The sequence below is a fragment of the Panthera tigris genome, chromosome B2, assembly GCF_018350195.1.
Source record: "Panthera tigris isolate Pti1 chromosome B2, P.tigris_Pti1_mat1.1, whole genome shotgun sequence".
NCBI lineage: Eukaryota > Metazoa > Chordata > Mammalia > Carnivora > Felidae > Panthera > Panthera tigris.
Window position 1 is genome coordinate 6,115,226 of NC_056664.1, and position 11,415 is coordinate 6,126,640.

The 11,415-nt window shown below is 43.6% G+C and overlaps 1 long non-coding RNA gene across 1 annotated transcript; it reads left to right on the top strand.

Annotated features, from left to right (window-relative positions):
• The first annotated feature begins 9,236 nt into the window (after positions 1–9,236).
• Positions 9,237–11,128, top strand: LOC122238331. The gene is made up of 3 exons (XR_006217238.1): positions 9,237–9,302; positions 10,081–10,152; positions 10,846–11,128. It is a non-coding gene; the product is annotated as an uncharacterized LOC122238331 (long non-coding RNA).
• The last annotated feature ends 287 nt before the right edge of the window (positions 11,129–11,415 follow it).

Below are 11,415 nucleotides of genomic sequence, written 5' to 3' on the forward strand. Positions count from 1 at the left end.
GGCAAGGATGTTTCCTCTCACCAGTCCTTTTCAAATCATACTGTAAGTCCTAGCTAATGCAGTAAGACAAGAAAAGGTAATTACTGTACACGGGGAAAAAAGAAATAAAACTGTGTTCTTTTTTGTAGGTAAGATGACCATCTATGTAGATAATCTGAAAGAATCAACAACCACAACCACAACCACCACAACAAAACACTCCTGGAACTAATGAGCAATTACAGCACGGTTGCAGGATACCCAATTAATATACACAAGTCAATTGTTTTTCTATATACCAGCCATAAACAGGTGGAATTTGAATTAAAACACAATACCATTCCCATTACCCCCCAAAATTAAATACTTAGGTATAAATCTAACAAAATACATTCAACATCTATATGATAGAAATCATAAACCCCTAATGAATGAAATCAAATAACTAAATAAATGCAGTGATATTCCATATTCATGGATAGGAAGACTCAATATTATCAAGTCAGTTCTTGCTCTGTAGAGTCAATGCAATCACAATCAAAATTCCAGCAAATTAGCTGTGGATATCAAGAAAGTGGTTCAAAAGATTTATGTGAACAAGCAAAAGTCTCAATAGCCAACACAATATGGGAGAGAGAAAGAAAGTTGGATTACTGAAACTAACCAACTTTTAAGACTTATTATAGAACACAGCAATCAAGACAATGGTGCGATCAATCAAGATCAATCAAGACAATTAAGAGGGAAAATGATTGACAAATAAATCAATGGAATAGAATAGACAGCCAAGAGATAAACCTACTTAAATATGCCAACTGCTCTTTGACAAAGGAGTAAAGGTAGCACAATGGAGCAAAGATAATCTATCCAACAAAAAGTGCCGTTACAGCTGGACATCCACATTAAAAAAAAAGGCACCTAGACACAGACTTTACATCCTTCACCAATTAACACAAAATTAACTCAAAATAGATAATATACTTTAAAGTGCAGGCCCCTGGAAGATAGCATTGGAGAAAATCTAGATGACCTTTGGTATTGTGGTAACTCTTTAGATACAACACCAAAGGCACAATGCATGAAAGAAATAATTGATAAGCTGTACACCATTACAATTTAAAACTGGTTTCCTATTTCAAAAGAAGGAGAAGACAAGGCACAGACTGGTAGAAAATATTTGCAAAATAAATATCTTATAAAAGACTCTTTTCAAAAATATACAAAGAACACTTAAAATTCAATAGTAAGAACATGACCTGAATGATTAAATATGGGCAAGAGATCTGAACACATGCCTCATTAGGTGTCATTAGGGAATTATAAATGAACACAACAATGAGATACCAGGACATACCTATTAGAATGGCCAAATCCAAAACACTGACAACACCAAATGGTAGGGAGGATGTGGAACAATAGGAACTCTCATCCAAAGAGAGAGGATGCAAAAAATGGTGCTGCTACTTGAGAAGACAATACGGTGGTTTCTTAGAAAACTAAACATACTCTTACCACATAGTCCAGCAATTGTGCTTCTTGGTATTTACTCAGATGAATTGAAAATTTGTGTCTATACAAAAATCTGCACATGGATATTTATAGATAGTTTCTTCATAATTGCCAAGACCTGGAAGCAACGAAGATGTCTGTCAGTCGGGGAATGGATAGATCCACTGTGGTCCACTAGGGATTTAATATGCAGCATGGTGACTATCATTAACAGTTCTGTATTACAGACTTGAAAGTTGCCGAGAGAGTAGGTCTTCGATTTTTTTTTTTTTACCACACATACATACATAATTATGTGAGGTGATGGATACATCAACTAACTTTATTATGATAATTATTTCACAATGTATATGCCTATTAAGTCATCACATTTTACACTTTAAACTTACAAAATTTTATATGTCAATTATAGCTCAACAAACCTGGAAAAGGTAGGTCATGATAAAATCATCCAAAAAAACCCAACCCCAACAACCACACAATGGAGTATTATTCAGCACTAAAGAGAAAAGATGTGAAGGAAACATAAATGAATGTTACTAAGTGGAAGCAGCCAACTGGGAAAGGCCAGGCACTATGATTCCAATGACATGGCATTCTGGAAAAGACAAAACTATAGAGACAGATCAGTGGTTGCCAGGGGTTAATGGAGAGGGTGAGTTGAGCAAGCAGAGCACAGAGGATTTGAGGGACAGTGAAACTATTGTTTACGATGCTCTGCTGTGGCTACATGTCGTTGTACCTGTTTCAGAACTCACACCAAGCGTGACCTGTAATGTAAACTATGGACTTTGGGTGATAATGTTGTATCAACATAGGTTCATTGATTCCAACCAGGGTACTGCTGTTGTGTGGGAGAATCCGTACCTGTCGAGGGGGCAATGGGTACACAGAAGCTCTGTACTTTCTGCTCAGTTTTGCTGTGAACTCAGAACTGCTCTAAAAAAATAAAGGTGTGTGTGTGTGTGTGTGTGTGTGTGTGTGTTTTGTTTTAAAGGGAAGAAAATAATGTGGACCAAAATGGGGGGGAGGGGGGGAAGTGTTCATGGGGCCAAGGTGGGAAAGAACAAAAGGAAGAATTTTCTAAATCCCAGGAGCTACGTGTGCAGAGGAGGGGACCTCAGGTGGGCGTGAAATATATAGAAATATGTAGAAAAGGATATAGTGCAGTATCTGTCATATGGAGAAGGGAAGGGTACGAGTCCCTGTACCCTCCTCTTAGAGCAGACAAACGAGGCCAGGATGGCAACCCCACTTAGACCAAACCCTGGCTCTAGAGTGCTTTGGGTGCCCGAGACTTATCTGATGGTGAGCATGATTTGATTCCAGGTTGCTTAACTGCCAGCTGCTGAGTGGGTATTTGTAAAACGCAATACTTAACCTCAGGCACCTTTTCTCTGTCTTTTCAGCAAGACTGTAGTTCCTGCTCACTAAGAACAGCACGGTTGGCATTTCATTGGGGTGCCACCCACAGCAAAATAGTCACTACCAGCCCCAAACACTCGGCATGTGCTTTGTTTTTTGGGGGGTTTTTCTTTTTGCCAGCCTCAGAATAACACAAAGAAGGGAAATCTCAGGGAGGTTTTTCCCTAAAGAATGACGGTTTTGCAGTAGCACTGATTTATCATCCAAGAGACCAGTTCATAAAATAAAAATGTAATAAAACATAATGGGAATGGCTTTTCCTCATCCCGCCACATAGCTCTTATTAACATTAATGGGGATTGTAACCGAGTTTGGAAAGAGGAGGATGCATGGTTTTTCCAAAGGCTTTATATTTAGACCGATTCAATGAGAGGGTCTCATGTGCTTTATTCAAGCACAATATAGAATAAAGGGAGGGACACAGGGCCTCTCTTTGGAGAATACTATGCTTTTTGTTGGGGTAATTTGATTTATTTTACTGTTCAGAAGTGTGGAGACAGAGCAGGGTAGCCATGAGACACATGGAGAGAAGGGTGCTGTTTTATTGCTAAAGCTTAATGCACAGTGAATAAGTTCACTTATAATAATGATTTCAAAACACACCCTTGTAAAATGGATCTATTTCTTCTTGATTTAGTATTCCACGTGGCATATCTTACTCTACCCCCACCTCTAACAACATATAAAAAAAAAACATCTTCGGGGGGGAATAAAAAAAGTAATGATTTCCCCCCCTAATTGAATCAGGCGTCAAGTCTCTCTGGGATTGAGCAATTGCCCTGAGCAACTGGTTTTCCTCAGTTGGTCAGTGTTGTCTATGTGGTTGAGTATTGCTGAACAGCCTGCAGTTAGAAGTTTATCTTTTCTAATTAAAAATATATGACATATTTTCACGGTGCCAAGTTTGAAAAACTGTAAGAAGGTAGAAAATAAAACCCGTCTATAATCTCATCATCCAGAAATACTGCTCTGTTGCCCCATTCGAATACGTGTATATTTATATATATGACTGTTGATGTACCTTTTATGATTCTGACTAATACTGTGTGTAGGTTTTTATACCTTGCCTTATAAAATTATTTTATGAGGGCTATTTTCCCAGGTCTTTATACACTCTTTGAAACGATGGTTTTAGCGGCTAAATAATTGTTCGTCCATTCATTTAATTATCCTCCTGTTGTGGGATACTTAGGTGGTTTGTTAATAGCAAAAATCCTTTTGCATAAATTTTCATTCATGGAATTGACACTGGGTGTTATAAGTGTAACGGTATTTGCTATTTTGGCAGGTAAAAAAATATTATGTCGCCGTTTTAACTTTGTTAGTTTGATTGATAGAGCAACTCAGCAGTTATTCAAATGTCTATTTGGCCATGCAGTTTCTATTTGGTGGCTAGACAGCATAATATTTAATAATACCATATACATCCTCTCATCTGAGGTTGAAGTTCATTTTGAGCTGCATTTAAATATTACCTGTGGGCAAACTATTTAGGGCTGGAAGTTACAGATATCATTATAGAACTCTTAGGAACAGTTTGTTTAAAAGAGAGACATAATTATTAATGTATTAAGAAAGAAGTGACAGTGTCCATGTCCCAAAATATCTGTGAAGTCTGTAGGCTGGTGGCAAAACCCATGTTTTCTTAGCAATTTGAAAGTAAATGTATTGTCTCAATAGATTGGGTGTTGCTGATAACAGATAGCAGCTAAGCTCTAGCTAAATTAAATGGGATAGGGTGGGAACTGTTCTTTTAGGGAGTCTAAACTCTCTTTTGTATCCTATTTCCTACTCTCCTTGTGGATTCTAAACTTAGTGATTTCTAAACCTGACAGCCCTAACGTATTCTGATGAGCTCAGCACAAATCCAGATGCTACGGTTCCTCAGAACAACGGACTCTGAATCTTTTGGGGGCTGGGAGTGAAATTATGACACAGTACTTCTCTCTTGTCTTGTTACTTTGAGATGCAACAAAATGGATGTATTGTCTTATCTAATAGGCCTGAGTTGTAATGACAATAAGTTGTAAATGACAACTACTGGCTTCTGAATCTTTCTCCTTGGCCTTGTTGGAGTGTTGACTGGAAATTAGACCCAATACCATAGCACTGGCTATTTGTTAAAGTGTTTTCAGCAGGATAATTCTTTGTTGGGTAGGAATACCCCACAGATTGCAGGAGGTCTAGAATAGTGTGACACCCTTCCGTAACAGGTACACTCTGAACATGACGGCTCCCCAAAATATACACTTATGTTTCCAACAGCCCTTGTTAGGGAAGCACGGACGGAATAGAACAATAAAAGTCACGGCACCTCCCTTTAGGGAGCTTATGGTCATTTAGTAGGACAAAGTACACAGTTATAATACCTCATATAATACGATAAGGAAGGTACAAATGAAGGTGTAGTAGGGGCTATAGGACAGAAGGGAGTGATGAGTTGATGCTTTACCTATATTTTAAAATGTGTTTTTTTTTTAAATTCAGATGTTACAGGCAGCTAGTTTAGTACAATCTCATGTAAAGGTATGTAACAAAAGCAACAACATCAATATTTGCCTCCCTGAAGGCAATGCCTTTCAGTTTTGTTAGCTATTTATTTTTTAGCATTTATTCCGTGTTCTAAAAATATACATATGTAGTTATTTCTTGATTTACTTTTCAAGTGTTAAGCCACCTATTATGATATACTAGGATTTATTCTTATGTTTTCACATACTGTCATCATTTGTTTTTAGTATAATATATAGCACGTTCTTTTTAATATATTCTTCATTATTTCATATCTTATTTAATCATTTATTGTAGATAATTGCATTTAATTTCTTCCTATTTTTTTCCTGTAGAGAACAACCTCACACCCTTTTTAAAATGTGCTCTTTATCACTGTTCTCCCCTAAACTGTCTGCCAGAGCTCTCTCTTCTTTTATTAACGACACCATCTCTCCAATGATACTATCTTCTGTCCTGTTCCCTTTCTTCTCTTGGGTTTATTCCCTTACCCTCATTTTAGTGTGGTCTGGGGATGGTTATATTCCATCCTGCGCAGTTAATGGCCTCACTGAGTTTCTCTAAAGTGGATTGTGACAGAGGGTTGGAGAAGGGCTCACGGAGGAGTGACTTCAGAGATGGGTTTTTGTAAATGACTTACATATGGAAAGAAAGGTGGGCCGAGAAGGAGGTCCACTTAGAGGGTATGACAGACACGGGGCCAGGGTGGAGGGAAGAGCTTGGCCTCCCTTATCCTGTGGAGGAGAAGGGGACACTCTGGGACATAAAGATACCTCTGTGCCCAGCCTTCCATTAGTGAGGGCCTTTAATGACCCAGTACAACGTGAGGAGCCAATATGGGCTTTTAGAAAACATTTAAAGCGCTTCCAACAAGAGTCACCAGATAGGGGAGTGAGCAGCTTATCTGAGGGTGAGAAATAAGGTTTTATAATGTTCTTTTTCACTTCTGACTGAGGCACAGCCACGGCTTCCTTGGGGTTGGTAGGAATAATTGTCGAGATGACTTGATGAGCTTTCAAATTAGTACATCAGACTCTCAGAGGTGTATGATTATCTCAGAAATCCTTGTCTCAACCTGGGCTGGATCCTGTTGCCTCTGAAAGTGTGCTCCGTGTATCCTGATCGCAGGCAAGGCCTCTCTCCCCCTGCCCACACTGGCGTCTGCGGGCTCACTGCCTCCCTTCTCTCTGAGGAGGGCGGTAGAACCCCACAAATCACGCTTCTTTCAGCCTCTTTGTTCCCTTTTCATTATTCACGCTGCTTTCCCTTTCCCCCCTGGATTCTCACTTTTGTATAATTCCATCACCCATTCTCAGGGGAATAATATTATCTATTGGGAAGGCCTCAATGTCTGTAACGTAGCATCCCTGTATTTAAGGATCTGAGAGTCACAAACACAGACTGTCAGGACTGAAAGCTACCTCCACAGACCCACGGAGAACCCTGCCTCTGACCAAATCTGAAAACCATAAAGGTGACTTGAATTGCTCAAAGTCTCAAGTTACGTTGCACCAGCACTGAGGCCAGAACCTACGTCTCCATTGTCTGCAAACTCCATAGCTCCTGCCGTATGATTTTACTGATTTGTGGCTGCTGGTGCCCACCAGGTCTTTACCAACAAAGGAAGTACAATCATGAAGAATTTATTATTATTATTATTATTATTAATTATTATTTTAAGTTTAGTTGTTTTTTTTTTTAATTTTTTTTAACATTTATTTATTTTTGAGACAGAGAGCATGAACGGGGGGGGGGGGGGGGGGGGAGGGAGGGGGCGGGCAGAGAGAGAGGGAGACACAGAATCTGAAACCGGCTCCAGGCTCTGAGCTGTCAGCACAGAGCCCGACGCGGGGCTAGAACTCACAAACTGTGAGATCGTGACCTGAGCTGAAGTCGGATGCTCAACCGACCGAGCCACCCAGGCGCCCCTTAAGTTTAGTTTTTAAGTAATCTCTACACCAATGTGGGGCTTGAACTCACAACCCCGAGATCAAGAGTCACATGCTCTACTGTCTTGAAATTAAAATGCTTGCTCAAGTTTTATTTTTTTTAATATTGCCATTTCTATCCCATTTCCATCTGCACTGAAAGTAAACTGGGATGCCCCTCCCCCATCAGAGGGTTTGTGTATTTTTCTTAATATGTGCCATGTATTACACACCACGTGAGGCTTTGTGAGGGATACAAAAAAGACAAAAATATAATGTCTATTTGGAGAGACAGGATATAAACCAAAAATAGCCAAACGAGTTAAAATAACATAAGATCATGAAGGAAGGGTAGTTCTAACCAGTGGCCAGGTTAGTTATACTAGTTACCAGGTGAATGATATACATCACAAGAACTCTGAGTTCTGATGGGAAGAAGTTTGCTGAAGGGAAACGTGAGAAGCTGACACTGACCTTGAATGGTGAGTTGATATCTGGAGCAACGGAGGGAACCTTCCAGAAGGCAGAATGGGTTCCTTCATTGCTGCTGCTCTCCTGTGCCAGATGCTGGCCTAGCCCTGGGCAGGCAGAAACGCTCCCGGGGGGTTCAGATCTGGCACAGCCATAATTTACACTGTACTACAGCATAGCCTTTAGGGGGCCTGGACAAAACGCCTCAGACGTAAAACGCGTAATAGCATCATAATCATAGTTAATTGATTATATATTTAATATTTTCCAGGTTTTTTACCCGTGTCGTAGAATTAAAAATTCACAATAACCATGGGAAGTGGGCCATTATTGTCACGGATTCAGAGGTGGGCAAAAATGCAGTTTTCAAGTGATGGTCAGGATCTTAAGTGCCGGTAGGAAGAGACTCATATGAGGTGCTTCTGGAAAAGTGCCTGCCCTGGGACCCACCCCTGCAGGTTCCCATTTCAGGAGTCTGCAGCAGGGTCTGGGTGTTGGGGCAGTGGTGGTGGTCACGGCTGTCTGTGGTTTGATTGTTTAAATCTTTCCGGTGGTATAAATGGGCAGCCAGGGGGCAGAATTCCTGGCGTACAGGGACCAAAGAACCGTTCAGGGCGATACGTCTAATCCGTTGCAAAGTGAGGGTTTGGACACAGGGTCCGCCTTGAACTTCTGTCGTTCCCTCAGGCAGCCGCTGGAAGGTTGGAGGTACGCAGCGACAGAGCACTGTTAACGAGGGGTGTGTGAGTCGTGTGTGTGTGTGTCAGGGGTGGGGGTCACACCCGGAAAAGATACATTCAGGCAATACCGAGTCCTGCGGTTTGGCTAACCAGAGAACTTAGGACGTGGGGAAGGAAATAAGGCCGGGAGAGGGGCTGAGGCCTGCGTTTCAGATGCCTTATGCCGGGCACCCCTAGGGCACCACAGGAGCGGAAGAGAACACGGCAGCCTTTGTTCAGGCCGCGGGGAACGCCCGAACCGTGGTCCAGGTAGACGGTCGATACCGCAAGGCCGAGCGCAGGGTTTTGCTGGGCGCAAATCTGTTTGAAACGGAGGGGAAGACACGTGGGGGGAGGAGGGGCAGGAGAGTGAGCCGGAAACCCTCGCAGGGCCCGTTCTCCACCTCCGGATGGACGCGCTCGGAAGGATCACACCCAGGCTGCTCAGCACATCATAGAATGGACCACGGTGTTTACGGGATGACAGGGCTTCCTTGTCACCACAGGCCGCAGCTCCGCCTGTCAGGGGCCGGCGACCCGCCTTCCTAAGACGGGGGCCAGGACCGCATCAGCAGGAGACCTCGTGCTCGCTGCTCGCTCTCGCGGCCCGGCTGCGGGAGAGACCAGACCCCACGGGCCCCGGGCCGAGACCCGCCCCTGGGTGGGCCCCCCCACCCCACCCCACCCCACCCCACCCCACCCCCACCGCCAAGCTCCGGGCCCCAAGCCGAGGCAGAGGGAGAGCCCCAGAAGGAGGCCGGTCTGTGTTAATTAGGATCTTGTGTTGAATATTCTCCGCTCCTCCCGACCCGTGTCTCCCTGCCTTAACGGCTGTTCTGACTTTCAGCCACGTGACTCTGCCCCTCCTCTTTGCTCCTTTTTCTGCCCGGATCCCCACCGGGAACGGGCTCAGGGGCGTCCGGGGAGCGTCAGGAATGTCGCCCCTGTTCTGAGCTTCTGTGAAATGACGGTGGAGTGGGTGGTGTGGCTGTAATAGGTCTCTAGAAAAGAATGCATTGATTTCTCCGCGGATTTTTTTAAAGGCTTTGGGACACGACTGAGGGAATGGCTAATTACTATTTATGACTGTTTCATTCGGAGCTAATTGCCGGAGCTGCTGCAGACGCCGGGGCCCTCACTGCCGCTCTGCACCAAATGTGCAAACAGTAATAAAATGGTCGATGGGGGCCGATTCTTTGCACAACACTCCTGGAACGGGAGTCTGTGTGCATGTGCGTGCGTGTGTCAATGCATGTGTATGTGTACACACAGGCACGCACTTTCACAGATTTCAAGAGGCCGTACTGCACTCATTTGAGACACAAAACAACTAAGGGATTTTATGCTCCCCACGCCCCACCCCCCGCCCCCGCACCGGGTTGATCAAACGACCAGGGACAGTGAGTGTATGGAAAAGTCAGCTGGATTCATCAAAGTTTGATTAAAGTAAAAGGAAAAATGTAGGAGTGTTAAATGGAGACTGGAGGGGTTTCCCCAAGTTATGCTTTGGTTTTCCTTTAATTGATTTTCCTACTTAGTGTGAACTCAAGACGGCTGCAGTTTACGTGGGGCGTGTTCCTGGATGCTGCCGGCAGAGCCCTGCACATCTGGTAAGCAGCTTTTGGGCTGGTGGTGAAAGATGTTCCCAATGTGTGTCCCCAGTCCCCCGAGCACCGACCTTCCTCCACACGGGTGTGAGACAACAGTGCGGAAATACAGGCACAGGCTGGCTGGGGGAGAATAGAAACGAGGGCGGCCTCAGGACGGTGTGCTGAGTCCCTGTTGCAAACTAAGGGGAATAGTCTCATGGTCCAGAACCATTTCCAGACAGGGCCATTGTTTTTTTCTAGCTGCCCTCCTATGCTCAGGAAAGCTTGGCTTTTTATTTTTTTTTTGGAAGGAAAGAGGAGAGTGTATCCATCAAGGGTATATATGAGAGTCTCACTAACTGATAGCCCAATCTAACACTCGTGAAATGTTGGTTTGTTTAGCGGTAAGAACTGTGCATCTCCACACTGTATGTAACAGGGTGAATTAATAAGCATCTCGTTGGTGAGACCCAGCCTCTGCTTGGTTTGACTTCTGCAAGGGCCTGGGAAAGACATCCGGCAGGATTGTCCATGTAGGGCAAGGACGGGGAAGTGCTTGGAACTGAGACAGAAGCAGCTGCCTGGCCCTGGAGCGGGGGCGGAGGGTGCTGAAGCTGGCAAGGGTTTTCCTGAAAGGGACATTTAAGAAAGACTGGCACGCTGCTCCTGCCCAGGTCCCTGAAACAGGCAATGTTTGGGGGTGTATTCCTGCAGATGGATCCCAAGCTCCTGGGCTCCCAGGCTGACAGAGGTGCCTGGTGTTCAACACTGACCCAGATGCAGAGTTGACCTCTTCTAAGGAAACCTGGGGATCAACAAGGAGGAACACAAAAGGGAACCATAACAGCCAAGACTAGGGGGCTGTCAAGACCAGTGCCCAGCCCCATCGTTGGTGATCCGGGGAGGGAGCATTCTTACAATCTGAATGCAGTGGAATTTCTTTCCGTCATTGAGACAAGGTTTCAGAGTCAAAAATAAGTTTACTTGGAAAATTTAAGTAATGTGATTTTTTTTTTTTTTTGCACCTGAGAGTGGTAAATTAAAATCCATACCCATCATGCATGTTTAGAATTCAATAACAACAAAAAGGAAATATATACACAGGCCTGGTTTAGGGTCACAGATTCACTGAAGTAATGCCTCCCGGTTGTCAGTTGGGTTACCGATAATGATTATTCTCTTTAGTTTGAATCTCACAGACCCGTTTTGGGTTTTGTGAAGGGTGCGAGCACTATAAAGCTAAATATGGCCAAGTTCCTCGTAAGGCACATTCAGACTAGTGGG